Genomic DNA, 26,917 nt, shown 5'->3' with positions numbered 1-26,917 from the left:
TTGCTCGCCCCCTCTATACTGCAGCTGGCCACTACACCAGTGTCAAATATGATTGAAGTACGACACCATTTTGCAAAAATTATAAATTTCCATCATTTTGCGCCACCTTGTAGATATAAATATATTCAAAGGACTGTGTGCGGCTGAGTATATTTATTCAACTGCGCCGAAATCGATGTGAAATTCACTTTCAATCGCAACTGCACCTAACAAAGGCAGCAACCTCAGCATACGTGCACACCCACACACATGCAAGCAAATACAAACTCACACACAGATGGACACGCCCACGCACACTTGCAATTTCATCGGCTTATTCGAGTGCAATTTTGCATCAAAGCTTTGCTGACTAACCGTAAAATGTGGGCCTCCGGCCATGGCTTTGACCGTGCGAAAGAAGCAAACACACACACACTCACACATGTGCATATGTAAGTGTGTGAAAAGTACTAAATGGTTGTAAGTTGCAAAGTGTTTCATGTAGCACTTGCAAGTGCAGTTAGTTGCAAAGTGTTGTTGCAGAGTGCATATTGCATATACCTACTAATTGCCACATTTACCAGGCTAACTGCCACAAATAGTTTTATTGTTTTTAAGTAAATAAATGCAGTTTTACATCACTTTAAAATTATAGTATAAATACCAGAAAATATGACTACACTATAATCTCTTTATTATTCGCCTAAGCATTTATTTGTTTGCGTTTTACATGAGAAAATTTATATGGTTTCTCTTTGTTTGGATTATCTGGAATTTGCAGTCTTTTCAATGTTCTACACACAGAGCTGAATTTTATTTTCCAGAATAATTCCCGCTTAACACAGGTAAAGGAAATGTAGACATAAGCAAAATAAATATAAATACTGAAGAAATATTTAGGCAATACGAGGTGGGTTCAATAAGTACCCGTCTTAGGAATGAAGGCTTCATTTTTCCAAAAGACACATCTCCAAAATATACACATCTCCAATTTTTCGGGCCATTTTTTAACCCCACCAAAAAAGGTGGGACTACTAATAATTAGCAAAAGTTTTAGTGTTGGGAACAGAGATCTGGAAGGTAAGTACTAGAATGAGGTATATCAGGTCAATGAAACCCGAAACAAAAAAATGTAATCTTCGAGGCAAAACTATTGCTATATCGCACTTTAAAATCCGAATATGCAATAAATACCGAGGATATAATGAAAAATGTAAAAAGGGGCCCCTACGTTTGGTCAAAATAAAAATAAAAATGGGCTTCTTTCATATTACCTTGCAACAATACTTCAGACTTAGCGATATAAGGCGAACTTTTTATAGTGCATTAGGGTGGCCCAAACAAAAAATTTTTTTTTGCTACCAACTGAATTTGCTCAATGGCCAAAAAATGAGTCACCTAAGTGTTTTTTTTTTTTGGTTCTATTTTTTGCGCTTTCTTATTATTTATCCGTACCGCCAGCGCTTTGCAAATTATCACTGAATTTTTACATTAGGGTGTCCCAAATTTTTTTGTTTTTACTTAACTTAGGGGGTAATTTGCTCCATGCCCAAAAATTTAGACACCTTTTATTACTTTTTTTTGTTTTTTTTTTTATTTCACTTACTACTCAACGATATCACCAGTGTTTTCCAAATTATGGTACAACTTAATTTCCATGAAAAAATGCGTTTTTGTTATCCTAAATCTTGTAATCCTGAAGGGTGGAAGAGTCTGTTGCCTTTTTACCACATCAAATTATCTATAGTTATAGAGGCCACTGATTATGGCGATAAAGCCCGAGGAGTGGAAGAAATAGTAAATCATCTCCGCTGCAGTTGCTCAGTATCGGGTTGCTTGAGCAAGACTTTTTTGGAAGGTTAAAAAACCAAGTAACGTCAATTCACTAACTTTGTCAGTTTGCTTAACTTAAATTCACATTTAAAGTAAATAAATATTTTTGCATTCAGGAGTTGTCAAATTTTTGTCCTTAGGATACATTGTGAGATTTTTTTATTTGATCATAAAAAAAACATTTTATTATTTTTCTTTCTGTATGTATATCGAAAAATTTTCAGCTACAGAAAAAATGCATTTTTTGAATAAAAATTTAGAGGTATATCATCAGCTATCGGTCATTGATACAGGATAGTCTCATTTTCTTGACGATAAAAAGCGAGTCCGGTATATCAAAGTAGCTGAAATGAAAATTAAAAAAAAAGACGAGGATGGTTGTTTAGGATTCTAAATTGTTTTATATATTTTATAGAACATAAATCTACAGTGCTTTGATACTCAAGGGGTTTTATTAAAGGTAGGACAAAATTGACTAGAAGTTGACCCAGTGAGCTGTTTGATAATAAATATTATTCAACACATTCTTTCTACGACTACCAAGAGTGAGAATATTAGCAAATTTTACACAAGAATTGTGTGGAGGAGGATCATACATCGATTCCAGTGGAAAAATCCCTTCTATTTACAATAGAAATTTCTTTCTAGTAAATTATGTTAAGTAGAGTGTGCCTGATCTACAAAAAAACCTTACTTACACCTCTCGGGTCCATTGTGCCACCAGTGCTATGTATTTTTGGTCGAAAATATTATTCAGTTATCCAGTAAAGTAGTTCTAATATGTAGGCCAGTTTGAAATATCAACCAATCTGTACTCGCATAAATACAAATACAGGCCTCGCCACCTAAGAGAGCAAACCTCTAGCATCACAGCAGATAACAAGCAAACCAAATAGCAACATTATTTATACAAAAAGATAACATCAAAAAAGAATACGAAATTGGCAAGAGTCAATAGCTAAGAGTTTTCAGCAAACGAAGGGAAATGGCATGGGTTACAACAAAAAATACAAAAAATATAGAACAAACCTACGAAAGCAATGCGTTCAGGCTACTAAAAAAATGCGTATTCACAAGTGAATTGAGCACACGTCTGCTCACCTGTCACCTCACTCCACAACTAAAACACCCCCTGCATGTGCTCAGGCTACTAGCCGCTGTTGATAGTGACTTAGGGAAAAAACTTGCCTATGCGCTTTAGTGTAGTTTGTTCCGTAAGTAGCTATATTTTTGCATTAGGGCGGGTCAATTTGTATGGAACGATTTTCTGTGACAATGTTTATAACAGATTCGAACTCACTTATATATGCAAATTATAAGAAAAGAAGTTCCATAGAGCATAGCTCCAAAATCAATTTTGAGCGCTTAAAATTTCGCGGCAACTTTGTATGAAAATAGAGTGGCGGTTATGGCAGTAAAGATAGAAAGTAAAAAAATACACCACTTGATCAAAGTAAAAACTATTTCAAATCTAAATAATTGCAAATAGTTACGTTGCTAATAGTAAAAGAAAATTGATTAGAACAAAAAGTTAAAAGTTCATTTTTGAAATACTCGGTAATTAAAATGTGTTTAGTTTTTTACAAATTTTAGTTTGGTTCAAATATACAAACATTACATGCAATCACTTTTTCTATGACAATATAAAACAATTACAAAAATTTGCCTTGTAGCGTCATCTTCAGGTTCGTACAAAGAATCAGATTCGTTCATTGTGATGCCATAGAGAGGGAAAATAGGGGGAGAAGAACGAAACTGGAGTAAAGTGAAAGATTAGGGCTTTGGATTGTAGAATAATGATGAACGGCGGCTAACTCCATTTGTATTAACTGCTTCAAGTTACTGATGAAACTCAACAGGTGAGTGATATTTAAACCTGGACCAGGATATTCTCATGGGCCATCTTTAGGTTTTTTTAAATTTAGGTTGTTCAATAATATTCTGTACAGTATCCCTGAACAACAGTACACTTGTTCCAACGAGATTTCATTTATGAATTCCAACCCTGAAGTGAGAATCTGGAAGGGCTACAAAATACGCTTCCAAACTTACTTATGACCTCATCATTTGTCAAAAAACGCTTTCCACGCATACATTTTTTTACGTCTGGCAACAGACGGAAGTGGTTAGGAATCAAATTTGGTGATTTTGTTGTATGCTCCATCCATACGAACTTTCATTCACAGATTTAAGCCATTGACAAAATGCTCTTGTGACACGGTGTAATGAAAAAAAAATTTTTTTTCTTTTGCAAACTGGGTCTTTTTCATGATTTTTACCTGCAGCTGGTATTAAAAGTTACTGTTTTACTAGTTCGCAAGCAATCCACCAACAAAATTCCTCTCGCATCTCAAAAAAGAAACATCTTCTTGGCCGATTTCTGGCCACGAACTCATTTTGGAGCCGAAGAACTAGGTTCACATCACCCTTCTGCCTCTTGTTTCGATTTAAGATTCTGATGATAGACCCAATTCTCATCCATGAGCATGAGTTGATGCACAAAATTCACTTTATCCTTTCGAAAACGCTCTAAATGTTGTTGAGAGGGTCACATTCGAATGTGCTTTTGTTGCATTGTCAGTGAATGCGGCACCTATTGAGCATACAGCTTTCTAAGGCCTAATACCTCGGTAAAAATATTGCTTACACTGACAATGAGATACTTGCCGCTTCTACTCAATCTCTTTCAGTCAGTCCACGATTTTCTAATACCATATTCTGCATTTTTTTATTTTTCTAAAATTTCTGGTGTTGTTTGCTGTTTTTGGATGTCCTTGACGCGACTCATCTTCAAAGCTTGTACAACCACGTTTAAATTCAGAAGCCCATCTTTCTATTGTACCAATTGATAGCAAAAAGTTTTTATATACTTTCACATTCGTTCATAAATTTCATTTGCTTTTAAACCTTCCAAAAAATAAAACTTCAATCACTGCACGATACTTGATTCCATTGCCGAAACTACTGTGAAGCCTCGATACTAAATGGCTTGACAGATTGAAATAAAGCTTCTCATACATTGATATGAAGAGTGTACCGGCATAAGAAGAAATGAAGGGAGTAGCGACGCCCTCTCTTACTTACGCAAGACATTTGAACATACTTGTAAAAATAGACATCAAAAATTAATTCTTCATGGATTGGAATCCACAAAGTGGTCGCAAGGTTGGCCGTCCAAAAATATCTTGGAGGAGAAATGTCCAGAAGGAAGTTGAATCCGATGGAGGGCCTATGCTTCAGTGGGAGAAACAGGAATGATGATGATGAATTCTTCGTCTTGAAAACTTCCAAGTACAACTTTGCATCACAACAAAAAAAAATTTCTAATATTTTTATTACTATTAATCTTCGCATAAGTTTGCATTAATTAAAAACAACTTCTCTTAAAATTTGCGAGGTTCAAAATTGACTTTAGAGCTATGCTCTAGTGAACTATTTTTCTTATAATTTTATGTGGAGTACGAGTGTGCTAGTTATGGCGTCGAAACAAAATCGGCCCATCCTAATGTGCATTCATGCTTTATATGCCTGTCTATTTTCCGACACTTGTAGTAGCAGCGATTCAACAGCAATGCCATGTTGCATGCAACACATTTTATTTAGCACACACGCAAGCAATGCAATAAAAGCGTTTTGTTGCTTATGGTTGCAGTAATGGAGTAGCAGCTGCTGCTGTTGGCAAATAAATAAATATTTTGGTAATACAATAGCACAACAATATGCCATCTTGCCGCAGCTGCGTCGCGCTCACACGACGAGTATTGCCAGTAAATGCAAATATACAAATATTCCATATTTTTAGCAAATATATAAATATATACAAATAAATAGATATATATGTATTTGAGTTTTGCCCCTCATGCACAACTGTTTTCACTTTTTTTTTGTTATTCTTGTTTTGTTGTTTTGCTGGTACTCCTGCTGATATTGTATTATTGCAATGTCAAACATTTTGTTAGTGTATTTGCACACCGGATATGAACGGAGCATGCAATACTTTGCAGATAACTGTTTGGTTTGTATTTAGTTTATGTATATCCTATTATAACGGTACACATGTGTATGTACGTGACAGCATGCACATCTCCATTACCACATGCAGTTATGCAAATAACTATTATATTTGTCTTGCTGTAGCGGCTGTAAATGCCAGACTGTCACTCGCACATGCACCCTGCTGGCATTTACTATTGTATTGTATTTCAATACATACATACAAACTAAGATAAATGCATACATGCAAATACAAACTTTATCCACCCGAAATATTTTTAGTGGATTAAACTTTTTCGGGCATTTCTAATTAAGATTGTCAAACTTGCACTGCATTTTGTACAGGTTAATGGACATGGCGTATACGTAATATTTGGTTAAACGAAGCGAGCGCATATTGCTGGACATTTAAAGGTAGTAATAAATAAATGCTATCGCCGAATGGGCTGATACGTGACTACCATTCAGAAGTGCGTAGGTTGGGATCTCCTATTTTTAGTGGATTAAACTTTTTCGGGCAGTTCTAATTAAGATTGTCAAACTTACACTGCATTTTGTACAGGTTAATGGGCATGGCGTATACGTAGTATTTGGTTAAACGAAGCGAACGCATATTGCTGGACATTTAAAGGTAGTAATAAATAAATTTGGTTTTCTAATAGCGGTCGGCCCTCGGCAGGCAGAGGCAAACCTCCGAGTGTATTTTTGCCATGAAAGAGCTTCTCATAAAAAATATCTGACGCTCGAAGTCAGCTTAGAACTGTAGGTTCCTCCATTTGTGAAACAGTATCAAGACGCACGCCACAAATAAGAGGAGGGGCTCGCCCCAACAACCAAAAAAGGGTGTTAGCGCCAATTACATAAATTTATATAAATAACTAAGTACTTGAGAATTCATATACAGATATTGTACAAAGCATTTTTCCGTCCACACACAGTTTTTATTTTATTATTAAAAAATTATTCATTTTAGTAAATAAACGCATTAGAGAGAGCTACTAATATGGCTAATAACACGGCCGACAAAACTAAGCGCAAATATTTTATCAGAAACCAGCGCATATTTTGCCAAAGGTTACTCCAATACCACTTTTCTTGAGCTGACATAATGCATTTAAAAATTATTTATTTATAAAATAAAATTTTAATTAAAAGAAAAATAATTAAAAATTATTTATTTATACATTCTTGAAAGTTCAAAAATCAAATAAGGACGACGCATGCTGTTCGAAATTTTCAAAATTCAATATTTAGATTGAGCAGGTCGAAAGTCGTTTGAAAAACCAGGCACTCCTTCTGGTAAAATTTCTTTCCTTTTTGTGTTATTCTGGTGATCTCTAAAGCTAAAGTTCTAAAATCAGTTGTAGCCCCGTTCTTTCAAGATGTAAAGCCCATAACGAAGCCTGTTTAATATAAATTTAATTTTTATGTTTTTTTAATAACATTTTTATTCGGTATGGGAAAGAGGTGTTGCTGCTGATATTATTTTTGTGTTCGCTCTAGTAATATACTGATAATTTGGAGGTACATATATGAGGTCTCGTTCGCAGTAGTTGACACTCATTTGAAGCGTCAAGACCCTTTTTTATCTGCCAAGTGAACCAGGTTCGTCGGCAGCGAAAAAAAGATAGGATATGTTGTGCATCTGGTGGGATCAGATGAAAGTCATCTATTATGAACTCCTTAAACCATTTGAAACCATCGCTGGCGATCGTTTCCGACTGCAGTTAATACGTTTGGATAGGGCTCTCAAAGAAAAGCGGCCGGAATGGGACGGTAGACATGTTCATGACAACTGTCCAAAAATATTTAGAGGGACTGAAATGAGAAATGCTGCCCTAGCGGCCATATTCCCCAGACATTGCACCTTCGGATTATCATCTTTTCCGATCAATGCAGTCAGCCCTTATTGGAGAGCGGTTTCCTTCTTACGAGAGCATCGCAAACTGGCTCAATGAATGGATCAAGTCAAAAGAACTCGAATTTTTCGTGAGGGGAATTTGTACGCTGCCTGAAAGATGGAGTAAAGTTGTAGCTTCCAATGGGATATACTTCATATAATATCATGTTTTATTGTTAAAATAATTAGTAACTTTGGCTAAGAAAGGAGGGAAACTTATTCCCATACCCAATACTAAATTAAAAAAAACTGTTTTTGAGTGCTGCAAATCTTTATTTTGTCCTTTACGCGCTCCATTACTTGTCTTTTCGTGCACTGCAGCTGTTGTGTAGTGCCCAAGTGTTAAATATAATTGACATACGACGTGGTTTGCAAAATTTATAAATGTTCCATTAGTGTGATTAATTTTGCGCCACCTTGCATCATATCTATGCAATCCATACTTACAGCAAAGCTTATAGCACACTTTCGCAATAAAACGATTTTTATTTTTATTTACTTGTTTTTTTTTTGGCAACTAAAAACAACTTAAAACTAAGATCAAATATTTCCAGCTGCTTTACATAAACTTGACTCACAAGTTGAACTCCCTTTTTCCTTTTCCAGTGCACTATTGTTCTCAACAACAATGCAGCTACCTCATTTCGCCCACATGTGCACATCCACATAATTTGTCGCCATGACTTATGGATGCCGGTGCATATTTACGGCATTTCTAATGCATTGCGGCACTCACCTTTTTATGGCAAGCTTTTTTTTGAACTCTACCTCGAATTTGTTTTGCATGTGTTGTAATTTATGTCTATGCCTTTTCCTTCTTTTGTCCACTCTTTTGCATGCTTTATGATGGTCGTGTGTTTTTTACACTCTTTTTCATACTTTATATCTGCTGCAAACATTTGTCATCACAAATACGGGGAGTGCAAAAAACGTGCAAACGAAATTGGGGAACGGAAACAGTTTTGCAGGTGAATGCGATCTAAATGCATTGATATGGATGTTGAGCAACCTTTTTCGACCTAGTTTTACGGTCGTGCATGTACATTTGTTTTGTTGCTGTTTATACTTTTTATTTGAGCTTAAATTTATTCGCACAGTAAATGTTAATGGCATACGCGCTACTGGTGCGCCAGAGTATTAAAGTTTTTCTAATAGTTGCTACAGCAACCTAGCAGAATGCATATGTTTGCATACATAATTACAAGGTGGCGCAAAATTAATCACCTATCGGAGGAGCGGAGAAGCCAAGAAATTTAATTAAAAAAATTGAATCTTTTTGAGAAATATACTTAAAAACATTTTCCTTTAAATTATTTAGGAAAATATATAAACAAAATTTACAAAAAACAATTTTTATAAAACAAAAAAATTTTACATAAAAAATATATTTATCCAAAAAAATTAAAAAAATATATACAATATTAAAATTTTAAAAAGAACTGAATATATTTCAACTCAAAAAAAATTTAATTTAAGAAAAAATAAACTTCAACAATTTTTTTTTAATTAAGATATTATTATTAATTATATTTTGTGGGAAAATTTTTCTTAAAGTTTTTTTGAATATATTTCATCCAAAAAAATTTTTTTTAAATGTCAAAAAGAACCGAAGACATTTGCCAAAGTTTTCAACACTGTATAAATCTCAAAAATATTAAATTCTTTCAAAACATTTTTGTTTACTTCTTATTATACTCAAGCCTACAAGTAAACCAATTTTCAGAAAAATCGACGACAATGTATGTACTTGTATAAATTGACATGCAATCGTTCATCTGCAAGAGTTCCAATTGTAAGGAAGCGGAACGACAGCGGCATTTATCAACGCAACAATATTTGACTCATAGACTCGATTAGTTGTTGGATACTAGGCATTATTTTCCCTATAATTTTTATTTCAGACTGACTTGCGCAGAAAGACTGAAGTATTGATATACGCTCGAATAAATAATATTTGAAATGGCCCCACTCGACTTCTGTATAGGACTCAAGTCAAAACTTAAAGAAAGGCAGCTGCACAGTATTGCTAGCGCAGTCAAAATATACTTAACAGTCAAAGAAAAACTATGCTTGAATTTAAAGGAAAAATTTATAAACACTCAGTACTGGGCCAATCTATGTCATCTTACAGATTTATGTTTTTCTAGGTAAAACCATTACACTATGGTTTTATCGAAATTGGATGATATGTAACATCCCCCCCTACAATAGGGGTAGGCATCAGAGAACTGCACCGGCTCAGTGTAAAACATTCATACGCTTCGCTTGAACAAAAAAACAGGCCTTTGCGTTCAAACGATCGAACTTGTTCAAATAAGTTATTGTCATTGTTTATTTCAGCTCAATCAAATCATGTGCTGCGTTTTAGCTCTCCGATGTTATCACCAATCGTCTTCATAGCAGTCGTTTCGGGTATTATTTGCTCGTTCGGCTATACATTCATTTTTTTGAGCAAGAATAAAAGGGCTATAGAGCCAAATGAGCCGGTTTGAACACGTATGATCCCGCATGAGTTTTTGCTTGTAAGGATAGCAAAGTAAAAGCAAAATTTTAAAGCAAAAACACTATATTTTCATATTTGTTTTTTTTTCTTAAAACTTATAATAAAACACGAAAGAAAATAATGTAAATAAGGAAACATTGCTGAAACCAACTAATCCTTTCAAATACGAAACGCAATTTACAGCGTACATTGTACGCCAACGCTAGAGTGCTCGAACATATGCTATTTACAATAATGACAATTACTTCTTTGAACAAGTTTGATCGTTTGAACGCAAAGGCCGATGCTAATTTCATTCAATGCTGCTTTTTGTTCAATGATTAGATTTGAGCCGAAGACATTAGATCATACGTGTTGACTGAGCTGAACTACGCGTTCGCCTGCATGAGCTGACTGCAGTTGACCAAATATTTTGGTTCAATTGACTGAATGTGAGCAAGAAATTTAGCGTATGAACAACTCAAGAAAACAGTGAGCCATGCAGGTCTCTGGTAGGCATTCCAGTACTTCAATCTTTTCCATATTTCGGATTTCTGCTTTCGTAAATGAAAGTAAAGAAGGTACTTTAGTTTTTAATTAGACAGTTCATACAACAGAATGGAAACCTTTGGATTTGTAAGAAAAAAGCATCCAAAAAGTGTTTAAATCAAGCTACAGGCTTAAGTGTTTCCTTATCAAGCATGACCTCGAAGGTTTGCCAAGCGATTACTGCTATTAGATAACACTTTTTCTAGCATTTCATGGTCTCGAATTTATTCCCAGAAAGTGCTTACCTTTTAATTTAAGAGATTTTTGAGATTTATGAGCTTCGTAAATAAGGTGGTTGCTTTTACATTTCTGCCCCTAGGCGCTCCAGGTGTTGTTCGGCGCCATCTGACATGCTTTGTGGTAAAAAAGATGTATTTGCATTGGTTCCTATATAATTTATGGCCTAGATAAAGTACTTGGAAAGTAAAAAATTTTAAATACTTCGAACGAAAAAGTCTATTGATGATTATGAAGAATATTTTCAAAATCAATAAAACCGTTTTTAACCACCAATGTTTAATTTTCCATCGCTACGTCAGAAATATTAAACTCGTACATGTAATAATCGACTAAAGCTAGCCAATATTTCCACTCTTGCTAGATGTAGAAAAATGACGAAAAATATTTAAAGCGAAACTGATTCAGAATCATTTTATAGCCCATATTTGCTATAGGCAATTAACCTTAATAATTGTTTCTCTTTTTTTCAACCATGTAAAGCAAATAAGGAAAACTAACTATTTCGATTCGTACGTTTAGATTTTACCTCTCATTTCAGCATATTCGATATACCAGACACGCTTTATGCCATCAAGGAAACGATAATATCATGCCTCTAAATATTTATTTAGCTATTGAGTTTGTTCTGTAGCTGAATATTTTAAGACCCCTACGCTTAAAAAACTTCTACCATTCTCGACCCAGCACCCACGTGTCGGTAGGCGAGGCAGGGACAATCGTATAGTCTTAATTATTATTACTATATTTCATAGTACACAGCGAAACCGGTACTTACCGAATTATAGTCACGCACGGGTCTTGCAACTACTGCTAGAACATTTTAGTTAATTAGTGCCAGCAACCGCCATGCAATGCATTTTATTTGTATAGATGCAACACCTACTTGCTGGCCAATCTCATTATATTTCTCAAAAAGAGCATACACGCAACGTAAAATAATATGAAATTATAAGAATATAACAACGAAAACAAATACAAAATAGTGCACTTAAATTATGCCTACACTCTAAAAAGATAGTAGTACTGCGACTATACAGTAGCGACATGGCGTATGAGCAACCTTTTGTGTACTCGGTGCTCGGGAATGTTGAGAGCATTTTATGATGCCGCACTTGGAACTGGATGTATGCACATGTATTGTTTAGCAATGCAACAGCAAGCGAGCGCACAACAAAAACAACAATATTGCACAATCTTTACTACAGCGAAGTTTGTGAAATTTCTTTTCACAACGCAAAAATACAATGGCAAACAAAAGAAATTTATGCACTCACTTATGAATGTATGTAAGTAGTATGAAGTGGCAGCATGAACTACTGCACACTACTGCTTGCCACACGCTGCAACACTTCTAATGCAACAATGTATGACTTGACATGTGTATATGTGTGTGTGAGTGCATGTGCGCCGAGTATAAAAATGTGAACTTTTGCATTTGTGGCAGTGAAAAAATGTTGGCTGACACGCGCGAATTCACGAGCACGCTGCCAAAGGCCGGCTACATGAATATGTGGGCAGGCAATGTAACAATAATAACAAAACAACAAACAAAACAAAGCATCAGCAATGGTTAAAGTGAGAAAGCACCGGCAAGTATAGCTTATGAAATACTGTAACAATTGGTTTGAGTGCAAAATACTCGTATTTGAGTGAATTTCCATTTCAGCTTTTTTTATTGTAAGCAAATTCACTGAATTCTTCATATTTTTTGGCTTGCTGTGCGATTGCAACACATAAAAATGGAAGCAGCAAATTGCAAGCAAAACATTATTTTTGTATAAGTGGCAGCACATTTGCCACGTTGGTAAGTTCGTTCACTGCAATTCACACTGCATTTTTTACAGCTCGCATGCTTTCGTGACTTATTTATTTAATTTGCCTAGCATTGAGCTTGTGTTTGTGTGTGTGTTTTATAATAATTCATTCACTACCTTAACGACTTTTTTTGCTTTTTTCCTCATTTTTGTTCTTCTTTTTTCGCCTCTCTTTCTTCACCTTTTATCATTTCCCAATTTACCCTGCCTGCTTTTCACTCCAGGTTTATGGGTTGCTGATTTTTTAGTGCCACATTTCGTAAGCCATATGGTATGTGGCATTCAACACATGTGCCACAAAATGACAACAATAAAACAAATGCAAAGATAACTTTTTCACTGTCTTGGTACTACGCGTAACTTCCGCTCTGTGGTTTATGCCAATTCTAACTCAACAAAAGTTGAATGCAGTTTGCCGAGCTACACATAGGGAATTGCTCGTGTCATGGACATCATTTTTTTATGCTACCGCTTTTTCGTGTTTTCACAGCCTGTTTGCGCTGAGTGTTGCAAAAAGCAATGCACCATACTTCTAAAAGTTCTCGGAATTAAAAGAACCCAACGGTGTTAGCTAAAAAGCTCTTGGAGTTTTTCCATTGTTCTGTCGTAAAAACTTTTGGAAAAATAGATATGCGCATAAATATGTGAAATATTACTATGCATCTGGGCATTTATGACTGAAAAATTTAAAAAACTCTCCTTTAAAATTTATATACTTTGCTCTTTGGATTACTACTCTACAGATAATTCTAAGAAAAAGAGTATGCAGATGAAGCCGAAAAAAGGAGAAGGTCGGAAATTAATTTTCAGAGTGCACCTTTTTAATCAAAAAAGTTACCTCATTTCTGTTTGTGTGCTCGTGTTTAAGTGAATTGAGCTTAATTGCCTCACGCCTGTAAGTATGCAGCAAGTTGAACTTTTGTTTGTTGCCGCGCCAGTCGGTGTAAATCAGAGCAAATTACCTTTCTAGCCAAACCCTAGTGCAAGCAATCGAAGCGCCGATACATACCGGTCCATTAGTAAGCAGATGAACGGTATTTTTCACTGTACGTATTTGAGTATGGCGGCCGCCGTAGCCGAGTGGGTTGGTGCGTGATCACCATTCGGAATTCACAGAGAGGTCGTTGGTTCGAATCTCGGTGAAAGCAAAATTAATAAAAACATTTTTCTAATAGCGGTCGCCTCTCGGCAGGCAATGGCAAACCTCCGAGTGTATTTCTGCCATGAAAAAGCTCCTCATAAAAATATATGCCGTTCGGAGTCGGCTTGAAACTGTAGGTCCCTCCATTTGTGGAACAACATCAACACGCACACCACAAATAGGAGGAGGAGCTCGGCCAAACACCTAACAGAAGTGTACGCGCCAATTATTTATTTATTTTATTTGAGTATAACTCGAAAAGTTATGGGAGTACCACTAGCAAACTTTCAACGTATAGTGGGAACAAAATTTGAGAAGTGATGCTTTTCGCACACTACAAAAAAGGAGCTAGGAAAAACTTTTAATAAAAAAAATTGTATTTTATTTTTTCAAAAAAATCTGAATGTGCTACTTTTCACAAACTGCAAAAAAAAATTTTGTAAAATTAAAAAACAAATTTTGAAAAGTTTTTAACAAAAAAAAATAAATTTTTAAAAAGTTATTGAAAATTACAAAAAAGGGAGTTCGGAGTTCAAAAAAAATCTGAGAAAGGCTTCTTTTCACAAACCGTAAACTAAAAAAATTTGAAAAGTTCTTAACAAAAAACATTAAATTTTTTGCAAAAATAAAATAAAAAATAAAAGTAAAAATTTATGAATTATTCATCCTAAAAAATTATTATTTTTTTCTTAATTTTAGGTTAAATTTTTTTTTTAATAATTTTTTTTTTTTAATGTTTTAAATTTGTAAAAAATGTTCCTTTTTTAAAAATTTAAAACATTAAAAAAAAATTTAATTAAAAAAAAATTTAATCTTCTTTCTATCACTTAGAAGCCCTCTACCCAAACTTGCTAAATTTTAAAAACAAATTTCAGCTTATAGTACTTCTTATTATACTCAAGGCAGTAAATAAACTCATTTTGAAAAAAATTTGGAGGAATATCCAATATACTTGGACCACTTGACTTGGAATCGCTCCATTAAAGCTTCTCTCTTATACTAGAATAACAAATTTGCAAATTGGTTGCAATCGAATTCAAAATTATTAAACTACAGTTAAGCAAGACCCATAAAAGCGATGGCATTTGAAAAGTTTCTGTTTCAAAATGAAATATCGGCCATCCGAGAGGGACGACAAAAATTCAAAAAGTGCAAATAAGCTCATAAAATATACTACTCGGGGATTGTATTTTATTTGTATATCAAAATCACCGCCGTAGCCGAATGGGTTGGTGCGTAACTACCATTCGGAATTCACAGAAAGAACGTAGGTTCGAATCTCGGTAAAAGACCAAATTGAAGAACAAATTTTTTTTAAATAGCGGCCGCCCCTTGGCAAGCATTTGGTAAACCTACGAGTGTATTTCTGCCATTAAAAAGCTCCTAATACATCTTTAAATCTTTTCTTTGTACGATTTAATCAGAGTATTATTTCGATTTGTGAATTACTTCGTTTTTATGTCAATGCATTTTTACCACCGATTTAATCAAAACTTTGACGTTTTTGGCACTTTTGAACCCCAGAATCTTATATTGCGCACGAATCTAGATCGAAAGTCAGTCTCCAAAGGAAATATATGTAGGCCAGTGTTATCGAGATATGATTACAGAAGCTCACTCTGAAGCTCAGGTAACACTTACACTATTCTCGGTTCCCAACTCTACTTGAGCTTGATTACACTTCGTACACTTGGGTATAATAGTGGTGCAAAGGAAAGTGGTAATATTTGGATAACTCGCAACCTTTATATCTGCTTTCTAATATAATAAATGGCTATGTTCTGCTGGCAAGCTAAGATTCTACTTGTTAACTCATTTTCCAAACCTTTTAGTTGTTATTTGTTTTCGTTTTTTATTCTAGCGCTGTGTCGAGCTCGGATTGAAGGACTTTAGCAAATAATTATTTATTTTTAGTACCATTTTTCTCGGTTTGTCGTGATTTATAATACACTGAAATCAATTTAATGACCCCCCTTACAATATTTAGTATATTTATTATAATTTTATAACGAATCTTGAACAAAACTCTGGTCAAGCTCAAGATTAGTTTCGATAAATCCTATAGGTAGTTAATTAATAAGTATTTATTTCTACGCACTTACAGTAAATTGTACAAATATATAAGTGTTCATACAGTATTACCCTTTAATTGCGCTCACGCACCAAATAACACAAGAAAAAAGTGAGTTATTCATCTCAGCCAGCGCATTTGAATGAGTTCGATTATTGACTCACTTATTTATTCATTAAATCAACAGCAGCAAAATATACAAATACTTATACTCATTTTCCGCCGCAATCACTTGGCCAGCTGTTTAAATACAATGCACGCACAAGCGTTGATTTCCGTACACAAATACAAACACGCGTCTGTGTGCGTACATACATATCCGCATGTATTTGCAGGCACTATAATGGGCATTACGTATACGCCACGTCGGTCAATTAATTAATTTCTTATTAAATCATTAAATAAAATTTATTTGTTAACAAATGCACACAAATATAGTAGAGGATGTAATAATACGATTCTACATGGGCACGTGCAGCCATGCTGAGTTCAAATTACGCTCGCATCAGGCATTTACTATATAACAGCAAATCCGGAAGCTATCTGCTAAATCAGATACTCATTCTGAGCCTTAGGGCATCTGTAGTGGTCAGATGAAAACAACATCGATGTAAACTGCACATATTGTATAATGTGTACCAAAATAATCAATAATTTTAATTTAATTTTCACGTAAGTTGATTACTCGCCTAGCTAAGTAAACGTTTTACCTATCATTCGCTAAGTATCACTAGAAAATTATTGAAATCTACAGACAATCATATTCCTATTAGAACAGTCAATGTTTCGCACCCTAGAGCGTCAATCTTGGATGAATGGTGATACTGAGATGTAAAGGATGCTCAATTTAGAGGTATCGGATTTTAAATTGAACTTAAATTATGAAAATTCAAGTTGATTGGGCAATCTTTATGATTTAGCAATGTTAGCTTCCAATGCGTCAATCGAACCGAGAGTATCCACAAAGCATTTCGACTATACATAACCCCACAAATAAGAGTTCAAAGGTGTGATATGAGGCAATCTTGGTGGTCAATCCACTGGTCCGAGATAAGAGATAAATCGCTCACCGAAACGATGACGCTGTAAATTCATTGTTCCGGTCTTGTTGGAACCAAATGTTTTGGAGATCACGGACTGCAATTTCCAGCATCAAAAAGTTGTTTATCATGGCGCGATAGCATCGTCATTCACTGTTGCATTGGCGCCAGCCTCGTCTTTGAAGAAATATGGGCCGATGATTCCTCCAGCCTATAGGTCGCACTAATAGGTTGTTCTGAATGAATGTAACGGCTGTTCTTGAATGGCCTCGGGTTGCTCTTCAGCCCAAATATGACAATTTTCCTTATTAATGTAGCCATTAAGCCAAAAATGAGCCTCATCGGGGAACACCATAAGTTGACCTGACGGTGCGATGAACACTTTTCACAAAGCGTCGATTTTCGTAATGCAATGGACGATTTGTAAACGTTGCTAAAGCGTAAGTCTTTCCATGATGAAATGTCAATGAATATTGAAAAAAATTGTGTATTTAGTTTCACAGTAGCGACGCGTGGTCTGTCAAAAAAAAACATATTTGATAAAGCCACTCCACTCTGATCTCGCTTTATGTACTCTACGATTAGCAAATGTCAGACACTAAAATGTTACTCCTGATACTGAGCGTAACTGGAGGTACTATTTTTTGGTACTAGGATGAGCTTTTGCATATATTCGCTAAAATTAACAACATCAGCACTAGGCCACCTGGTTTGCTTTGTTTTCTCAATTTATATGAAATTTAGTTGTGAAGAAAAAATAAGTGGCAAATCAATTTAACTATCAATTTTTTAAACTTTCATGCCTTATTTCATGAAGAAAGATAAATCGCCATTAGATATGCTTATTCGGGTTAAACTGATTATGTTTTTGATAGTTAAGCTCAGCATATGTGCATATTTTGCGGATGGCTTCCAGCAATAAAATGGCCTATTTAATTTACAGGTACATATTTCCTGTGTTCCAACGGTCAATAATCGGAGTCCGCGAATGCAAATGATACGATGCTTGTAAAGATCTGGTTCAATTTATGAAACCTTCTTTTCGTTTTGTCTTTCATCATTAATTTGGAAGCACAGCCTTTTGCATTAAGTTGTAACATCAAAGGAATGTATGATTTTTTTTGTATTAAGTTTTCATTGCGACTACAGGTATCCCTTGTATAACGCGGTCTTATACAACGCAGTTTCGATATAACGCGATTTGGAAAAATTAGGTTTCAGTACAACGCGAAATTTAGGCTTATATAACGCGAAGGGGAAAATACATAATTATAAAATCTGGTAACACTAATTTGCGTACCACATATATATAATATGTAATGTATTTTTAATGTAAACCGGGAATTACCCTTTTTTGCTTTCACAACATGTGTGAGTATAACAGAAAAGGAGCTTAAAAAACCACCCACCAAAAACTGATAACAGATTTTGCAATTATAAAACCAGTAGAAGAACCACAAGGTCCCACAACTAGTTTCTTATCCAATAGCGAAAACTATGTTGAAGAAATATCTTCTGATGAAGCTATTGCTCCCCCAAAACGCCCACGTGCAAAGATCTTTGAAGACAGTGAAACAGATTAATTACCATAAGAAGTTTGAAGAATAACAATAAAGTTTTTAATAAACCTTTAATTTGTTTTAGTTTGTTTTTAAATTTTTTAATGTGCACATAATTATTTAAATTTTGTTTTTTGAATTTTGAAATATGTATGTACATATGTATTGTTATTCATATCTTGTGTTTTTAATTGTATAAAAAAGTCTGAACTTTAGTATTGAGTTGAAATATATGTGCATCTGTTATTCTGTATGTATTTGATTTAAAAAAAAACCTATTGGAACATAACCCCCAAATTTATATGAAATCTATGTTTTAGATAACGCGGAATTACATAACGCGCAATTCTTCTGGAACGTAACTATCGCGTTATACGAGGGATACCTGTAGTTAGAAAGTATTTGAAATAAACGAACAATTTGTAGTGAGTTTGTGTAAAACAAATTAGTATTGGGATACTCTACTTTCATTATTATGGACCTAGTCTTGTGGATTTTTGCGCTTATGCCTTCTTCTCTATTTATTTGTGTGAGCAAGGATGGAGGCATCTGTGTTTATGTATTTAATAGGACTATGAATAAGTTCGTGCGGTTTTACAACAGATGGCGTAACTTGATTATTATTCCATCGATCCACATTTCCAAACATTCATTGGAGAGCTACTGTCGTAAGGCACAAGCGTCAGTATAAGTTTTTTATTTGAAGCGTAAACAACAATATTTTTACCACACTTGAAAATGTCGAATTTCGTGCCAAATAATGTGTTTTTGCGGGGAATTCTTCTTCATTATTTTAATATGAAGAAAAAAGCAGCCGAAAGTCATCGTATCTTGGTGGAAGTTTATGGTGAGCATGCTCTATCTGAGCGAACGTGCCAGAAGTGGTTTGCACGCTTTAAAAGTGGTGATTTTGGCTTGGAAGACGAAGAACGCGAGGGTGCGCCGCCAAAGTTCATGGATACCGAATTGGAGGAATTGCTCGATCAAGATCCGGCTCAAACGCAAGAAGAGGTTGCAAAAACTTTGGGAGTTGATCAATCAACCATTTCCAAACGTTTAAAAGCCATGGGAATGATCCGAAAGGTAGGCCATTGGGTGCCGTATGAATTGAAGCCAAGAGACGTTGAACGCCGTTTTATGGCATGCGAACAACTGCTTCAACGGCACAAAAGAAAGGGTTTTTTGCATCGAATTGTGACTGGCGATGAAAAGTGGGTCCATTACGACAATCCAAAACGTCGGGCAACGTATGGATACCCTGGCCATGCTTCAACATCGACGTCGGCGCAGAATATTCATGGCCTGAAGGTTATGCTGTGTATCTGGTGGGACCAGCTGGGTGTTGTGTATTATGAGCTACTGAAACCGAATGAAACGATTACGGGGGATGTCTACCGACGACAATTGATGCGTTTGAGCCGAGCACTGCGAGAAAAACGGCCGCAATACGCCGATAGACACGACAAAGTTATTTTGCAACATGACAATGCTCGGCCACATGTTGCACAAGTGGTCAAAACATACTTAGAAACGCTCAAATGGGATGTCCTACCCCACCCGCCGTATAGTCCAGACCTTGCGCCATCCGATTACTATCTCTTCCGATCGATGCAACATGGCCTGGCTGACCAGCACTTCCGTAATTACGATGAAGTCAAAAAATGGATCGATTCGTGGATTGCGGCAAAACCGACCGAATTTTTCACAAAGGGAATCCGTGAATTGCCAGAAAGATGGGAAAAAGTAGTAGTAAGCGATGGACAATATTTTGAATATTAAATTTGTAACCATTTTACGTCAATAAAGTTTCAAATTACGAAAAAAAACCGCACGAACTTATTCATAGTCCTATTATGTATTTATTCAGTCTCTCTTGATGAGAATTGACTATATTCTTTATTATGTCTGGAACTGAATGAAGAGAGAGATCACAGAGATGGATATGCAAACATTTTAGCACTTTATTCTGAAACCCTTTGAATTAGTTGAATATTACTTTTACTGGAACCACTCGATATCTGTGCCCCGTAAATCCACACAGGTTTTTGTATTTCCTTGTACAAAATTATCTTGTTTCATATAAATAGTGATGTTTACCTACGCATAATCCACCACATATTTCTATATTTAAATTTAAACTTCTCTTTTTTCTTCACGTGTTCGCTCCATCTGACCTTAGCATCCAATGTCATGCCTTAGTACTTTGCTGCATCTGAGTATGGAATTTGTGTGCCATTTATGTTATAGGAAGGTATTGTATTTTGTTGTATGACTTTCTTTCATTAAGTTGAATATGCCATTTCTTGGTCAAGTCGTAAATGTTGTTCATAGCGGTTTGCTATTGCGAGGTCGATTCGTTTGCATGGGACTAAGTAGCAACTGAGTAGAAAATACCTCTTTCGACGAACAAAACTAACAATTTGCAAGTCTCTCATCAAGCGGAGTAGCTTGAACGGTGACAATATCCATTGAGGCGTCACTTGGAGTACTTGAGAGAAAGATCTGCGGAAGATTTAGGGACCTTTGCACGTTGGCAATGGCGAATATCACAGGCGACGGAAGAGCTAAATGATCTGTATGAGCTTTACGGCGACTTAGACATAAATTTGAAAAAAACCAGAAAAAATGTAAATGCTGAACGAAAAATTTGAATAAAATGTGAATTCAAAAAAATGGTTTTATTTAATAACATAAACATCAAGTCACAAACACAAGGAGATGAAGGATTTGACTTGATATTGGCTTGCCCAACTGACGTCGGAAACGACTGGTGCGCTTTGTTAAACTCGGCTAAAATCGGTTAAGTGATTATCGCATTAAGGGGACAGATACCTGTAAAGGGCCATATTTTCCCTGATTTTCATTGAAATTTTTTTAAATAAAGAAGTCAATATATTTTTTTCAAAATTGGCATACAGGTTCTTTATACACTAAAATAACATAATTTTTTTTTTTGTTTTTTGTAATCATTTAAAATGGCGGATGTACACTCAATTCTTCCAGGAGGGCCGCAGCGGGGCTTCTCAATCGGCGGACATTGTAGCATCGGCATCAGCGACCTGAATACAAAAAACCAAAAATATTTTTGTTTATTAATCTCATAATTTCTATATGAATTAAAAAAATGGAAAAAAAATTCGCGGAATAAAATGCTTCAAAAACAAAATTGAATTTTGAGGCGAATTTTCCTAATATTTTTGCTTCGAAAAAATTTTGAAAACTTTTAAATTCACATAGAAAGTAATATCATAAAAAAGATGTATGTATATTTCAGGGAGATCGGTCAATAACTTTTCGAGTTATCGTGTACGCCAATTCGAAAAATATAGTCTTGAGAAAAACGCGTCTAAAGTTTGAATACAACGTAACTATACCTCTCCCAGTGCTCGAACGTAAAGAATAGAGTCGTCAATTGACGATCTATAATGTAAAAAATACTTAAATTTACGTTCTAAACATTTTTTGACACATCCCTAAAGGATCATATTAATATTTTAGGGAAAAAAAAATTATTTATTCGAAATTCAGAAGGAGAAAGTTTAATGGACTCTGCCTAAGCTAAAAGGAGTCTCAATCCAGCTATCCAAAGAAATTAAATGTCTTAGAGTAATCCTCGATATTAAACTTATCTGGAAATCACACGTTGAAACAAAGATATCCAAAGCACTGACAGCCTTCTGGCGGTGCAAGAGTGTTTTCGGGAAAACAAGGGGGTCTTTCTTCCAGCAAGGTCCTATGGATCTTCACGGCTATGATGAGACCTATTATCACCTATACATCGTGGGCTGGATGAGTAGACTCCCTCTTGTGGAAGTCAGGAGGACCTTACCGAGCAAAATTGAATAATCTGACCACTGTCCAGTCAAGGAGAAAAATAATAATAATAACAATAGCAGTTATTGCGCCAGAGTTATGTAAACACTTCCTGCATAAAATCAGTCAAACCGAATCAGAAATAAACCATCAGCATTGCTCACTTTTTATTTCTCATTTTGCCACTGTTGAATTTGCATAGTTCGTAAATGAATGCAATAAAATTTAATGTAGTGGAAGCCATATTTGTTTACATTATATGCAATATTTTTAAATATAAATTCTGGATAAAATAATAGTTAAATATTTGGATGTGTGCATATGCGTACATGCATGTATGTTTACCCTTCCGAAAATTGCAAAAACAACACCAACATTGAACTGATATTAAACCCTTTCAAATATTACTCGTTTTTATATACGTAAGGGAGCCTTTATAAATATTACTTTTTCTTCCCGGTCCTTTAATTTTTTTCATTTTCTTTTCACCGCTGTCAGCAATTAAAATGGGTTTCAGCGCATTTATGCGCAACGTGCATGGATATATCATTTTAACTCTTTTTTTTTTTGCATTTATTCAGTGCTCTTCTTTTCATAATTTGAGCATTTTTCTCACTCAAGTGTGAGCTGAAAGGAACTATAATAAATATTGTTTCCTTTTTTTAGATGAAAATATACACAATTGCTCTTTTCCATGCCACTTCATGCGATTTTAATTGCTCGCGTTGCTCAGCCACCCAACAAAAGCTGTGTAAGTTCATGCATATTGCGTATAAATTACTTTATACACATACATACACATAAATATTGCAAATGTAAACGCAATGGCAAATATACAGTGCGTTTAATAGCTATAGCAGAGCGACTTGTGGTCATTTTATTCTAATATATTAATGAAAATATAATTCATTCTCCAACAAAAATTATTTGAATTCAAGTTTTAAACCTTATGCAAATTTAAAATTCCAAAAATGTTCATTAAAACTTCCAATTTTTTTATGAAAATTTTCAGCAAAATTTTGGGTATGTAGTTTTATAGTTCATTAAATTTTAGTATATTAAAGTGTAAGTTTAAAGTGGCTCAAAAATCGCTATGATTTTTGACAGCAATCTTCAGCTTTTTTTTCTCTAATATAACGAATGTTTGCCATATTTTATTAAATGAAAGAAAACTCCCCAGCACCATCAGCAAAACAAATTGTGAAAATTTCTCAAAAAGTCCCTGTGCTATAATTAATCACCACACTGTATGCTCCATGTACTCGCATACATATTCTTCTTCTTGATTGGCGCGATAGCCGCTTAAGCGAAATTGGCCGAGTTTAACATAGCGCGGCGGTCATTTCTTTCTCGAGCTAGCTGCACATACCTACATACATGCAATACATAAATAAACCAAGGATTTGTGGAAATTTTGAGTAGTTGTGTGCACCCTCGGAAGGCTTCGTGAGTTTGTTTGAATCCACTAGGTGGCGCCTAAGTAGATTAACTGCAACGAAAAATGAAGCAGAAAAGACTTGTTGAAAGCGGTTTTATTATTATTATTTATCATCATTTTATGGCTACAGCCCTTTGTGAGCTTTGGCCTGCTGCACGTGGGATCTCCATACCCAAGTTTATTGATGTCCTCCTCTAGATCGCCGGCTAATCTTGTTCCCGGTCTTCCTCTTGCTCTAGTGTTGAACGCTCTGGCTTCTACCATTCGCCTTTCTTGTGAATAAGGATTATTAGTGCTGTGTTCCAGTCGTCTGGCACTGTTTCATTGTTCCAAAGCAATGTTGCCAGGCAATGCATCCTTTCAATGACCCCGGTACTTGCGTTTTTGAGGAGCTTAACTGTTATATTGTTTTAACCATGCGATTTGAAGTTTTTCATACAATTTATTTCATTTAGTATTTCTTGTATTGCGAGCGCTTGTTCATCAGGATGCCAGTTGTAAGGTACTCGTAATATCCGTAAAAGCACGAATCTCACCAGCTTTCGGCAGATCCAGAAAAGTTCTCGACTTACGATTATTATTATTACGAGCGGACTTAGCAATCCACCTGAATGGTCTATTTTGGCTTCTTCATGGAGACACAGCTTTTCTCTGAGCCTAACTTCTTGAATAAATTTTAGTGTTTTTATCTTATTGTATTTTATTGAGTTTTATTTCCTCCTCTTAAAAAAGGTGTTTTTCGTCAGTGCTAGGCACAATACCAGCACATATTTGGCTGTTTCATCATCCACCCAAGTTTCATTGGAGTATATTCCCAGGTCAGTAAGATGATGATTCAGTCTACAATGCCCTATTTAATATTTCTTTATGATTCTAAAATTATTCTTATTTAATACCATACAGCCTTTAAGTCTGTTGTAGATAGTTCCAATAAGATCTTGTTTGTGTTTCTTCTACTTCCTAAATAATAGATGAGAAGTTAGCCACAAAATGGCTCTTGGGAGGCCGCCTATTCCCTGACTTATTTATCTGCTATTTCTTTCCTTATGTGCTTTGTAACGCACAGATACATACCTGGCTGTTCTGACCCAAGATATTCAACTTATCAAGACATTCTAGCACCAGTTTGGATGTAACCTGAAAAAAGTTGAGTTGAGAGCCCGGCTATCAGTAGGGTCAGTTATGTTTCTTTGGTTGTAGCTGCTTTCAAGCCAGATACCTGCTGCTGCCCCTTGCTCTGTGAGGGATCGGATTGTTATCGTATGCTGGTTTATCTTTTAGGTTTAAGATAATCCTTCCCAACACATTTTATTGCCCAGGTCAGTCTTGAAGCGTCTGTCAAAACTGAAAATAAGCAGCATAATAACGCAAGGTTCTTAAACCGCACAGACTGGATATAGTCATGTCGTAAATAACTGGTAGACAAGTTGGTAACGAGGATGTGGCAACAAAATGGTGCGGAAGCGATAGCTCAACAAGAATATCAAACTTCCTATAATTTTGAAAAACGGTTAAGCCAATGATGGCTTTGGCTCTTCTTAGAAAGAATAAAGTACTCATTCTGACAGATTGTTTTGGAAGATATAAAGAAAACAAGGAAAGTCAAAACACCAAAAATCTTCTTTCGGAGATATATTTTTGGACTATTTATTCATTCGGTTCTCTCCCATACATCCTGATAATATTTCGATTCGATTGTATTTAGTATTTAGGATTTCTTTGATATTTGGTATGCGTTTTTTGGTATGCTAAATTAGAAACATTGTACATAGTTAAAAGGTTAAATAAAGCCTATCTCATCTACTAAAGAAAATTTCCAACAAATTAGCCCTAGTTGTGCCATCAATATCGCACTCCACAGCTGTAAATCGATAAGGCCATCCTTGCTTGCAAAAATCTGCCGTAGAATTTATAAGTAGTTTAAAATGCTATCGCAGTAGCTTCAAAAAAGCTCTTCAATCTCCCACTTCTTAGACTGGCTAGCGCAGCGCAGTCACTTTAAACTCTCTCTTCACATAAGCATGGTTAAGGGTAACTATTTTGTTGTTGACTTCTCATATAGTAGCCATTTAGCTATTTAAATTTAATATAACTAAAAGTCATCGGCTTTTCTACTTTTTCTAAAATAGTCTATCCCTTTTACTTCAACTATTTCATACCTCTTTTATATCTATATATAGATTTTATATGCACTTTTATATGCCTTAGTTTACTTGCTCCTTCTATTCCAACCACCATTTATGCGCACTTAAAACATCATTTGCTTCCGCAAAACTCATGTTCTTTAGCAATTCAAAAGCGGTTGGCAACCATACATTCATCAAAATACATCCGTTTCCGCTGCGATATCCGATAAGACTTCCTTTGCCACTGTCACCTTCCTTGCTAGGCTTCCACAGCTTTTGACACTTTCACCATTATTCAGAAAAGAGGTAAACATGGCTTTATATCTAAGCTTATATACATATGATTGTATATTCTTACATATATACTGGTGCGCTTCATCCCAAGTTCGCTCTTGATGTTTTTGCAACCACAGTCGGTTAGAATCAACTGCTTGGCATACCTGTCAACTGGCAGGTGTATTTATTACTTGGAAAAATTGTTTTGTTTTTGTGCTATTTCGGTCTTGCATTACTTCTATTTCTGCTTTGTCTTGCAAGTGCATTTATCTGAACTGCGGGAAGTCGTCAAAACGAACAATAGAAATATGTAAAAAAGGGCATTTGTGGTACTATTTGAGTTCCCATGCAGGGAAATGCACTAATTGAGAGGAAAGTGCCTTTATTTTTCTTCCATCAAGCAGCAGGTGGACTTGTACGAAGTGCCAGTTGCACCCCTTGCAAAGCATTTGTCAATAGTTCACAACCATAACTTTATTGCGCCCTTGTTTCTAGTTAAGCATTTTCGATAGTTTCGTATGAAATTAATCAAGAAATTCAACACCCAGCCGTTGATTATGGGCTGATTATTATGATTGTCAAAAATAAAAATTATAGCTTTGCTTGGATACAGAAAATTTTTAAACAAAAAATTGTGTATATATTTATGTAATAAAATCTATT

Source organism: Anastrepha ludens, chromosome 4, assembly GCF_028408465.1.
Source record: "Anastrepha ludens isolate Willacy chromosome 4, idAnaLude1.1, whole genome shotgun sequence".
NCBI lineage: Eukaryota > Metazoa > Arthropoda > Insecta > Diptera > Tephritidae > Anastrepha > Anastrepha ludens.
The sequence above is the reverse complement of the archived record's forward strand: the minus strand, read 5'-3'. Positions refer to the sequence as shown.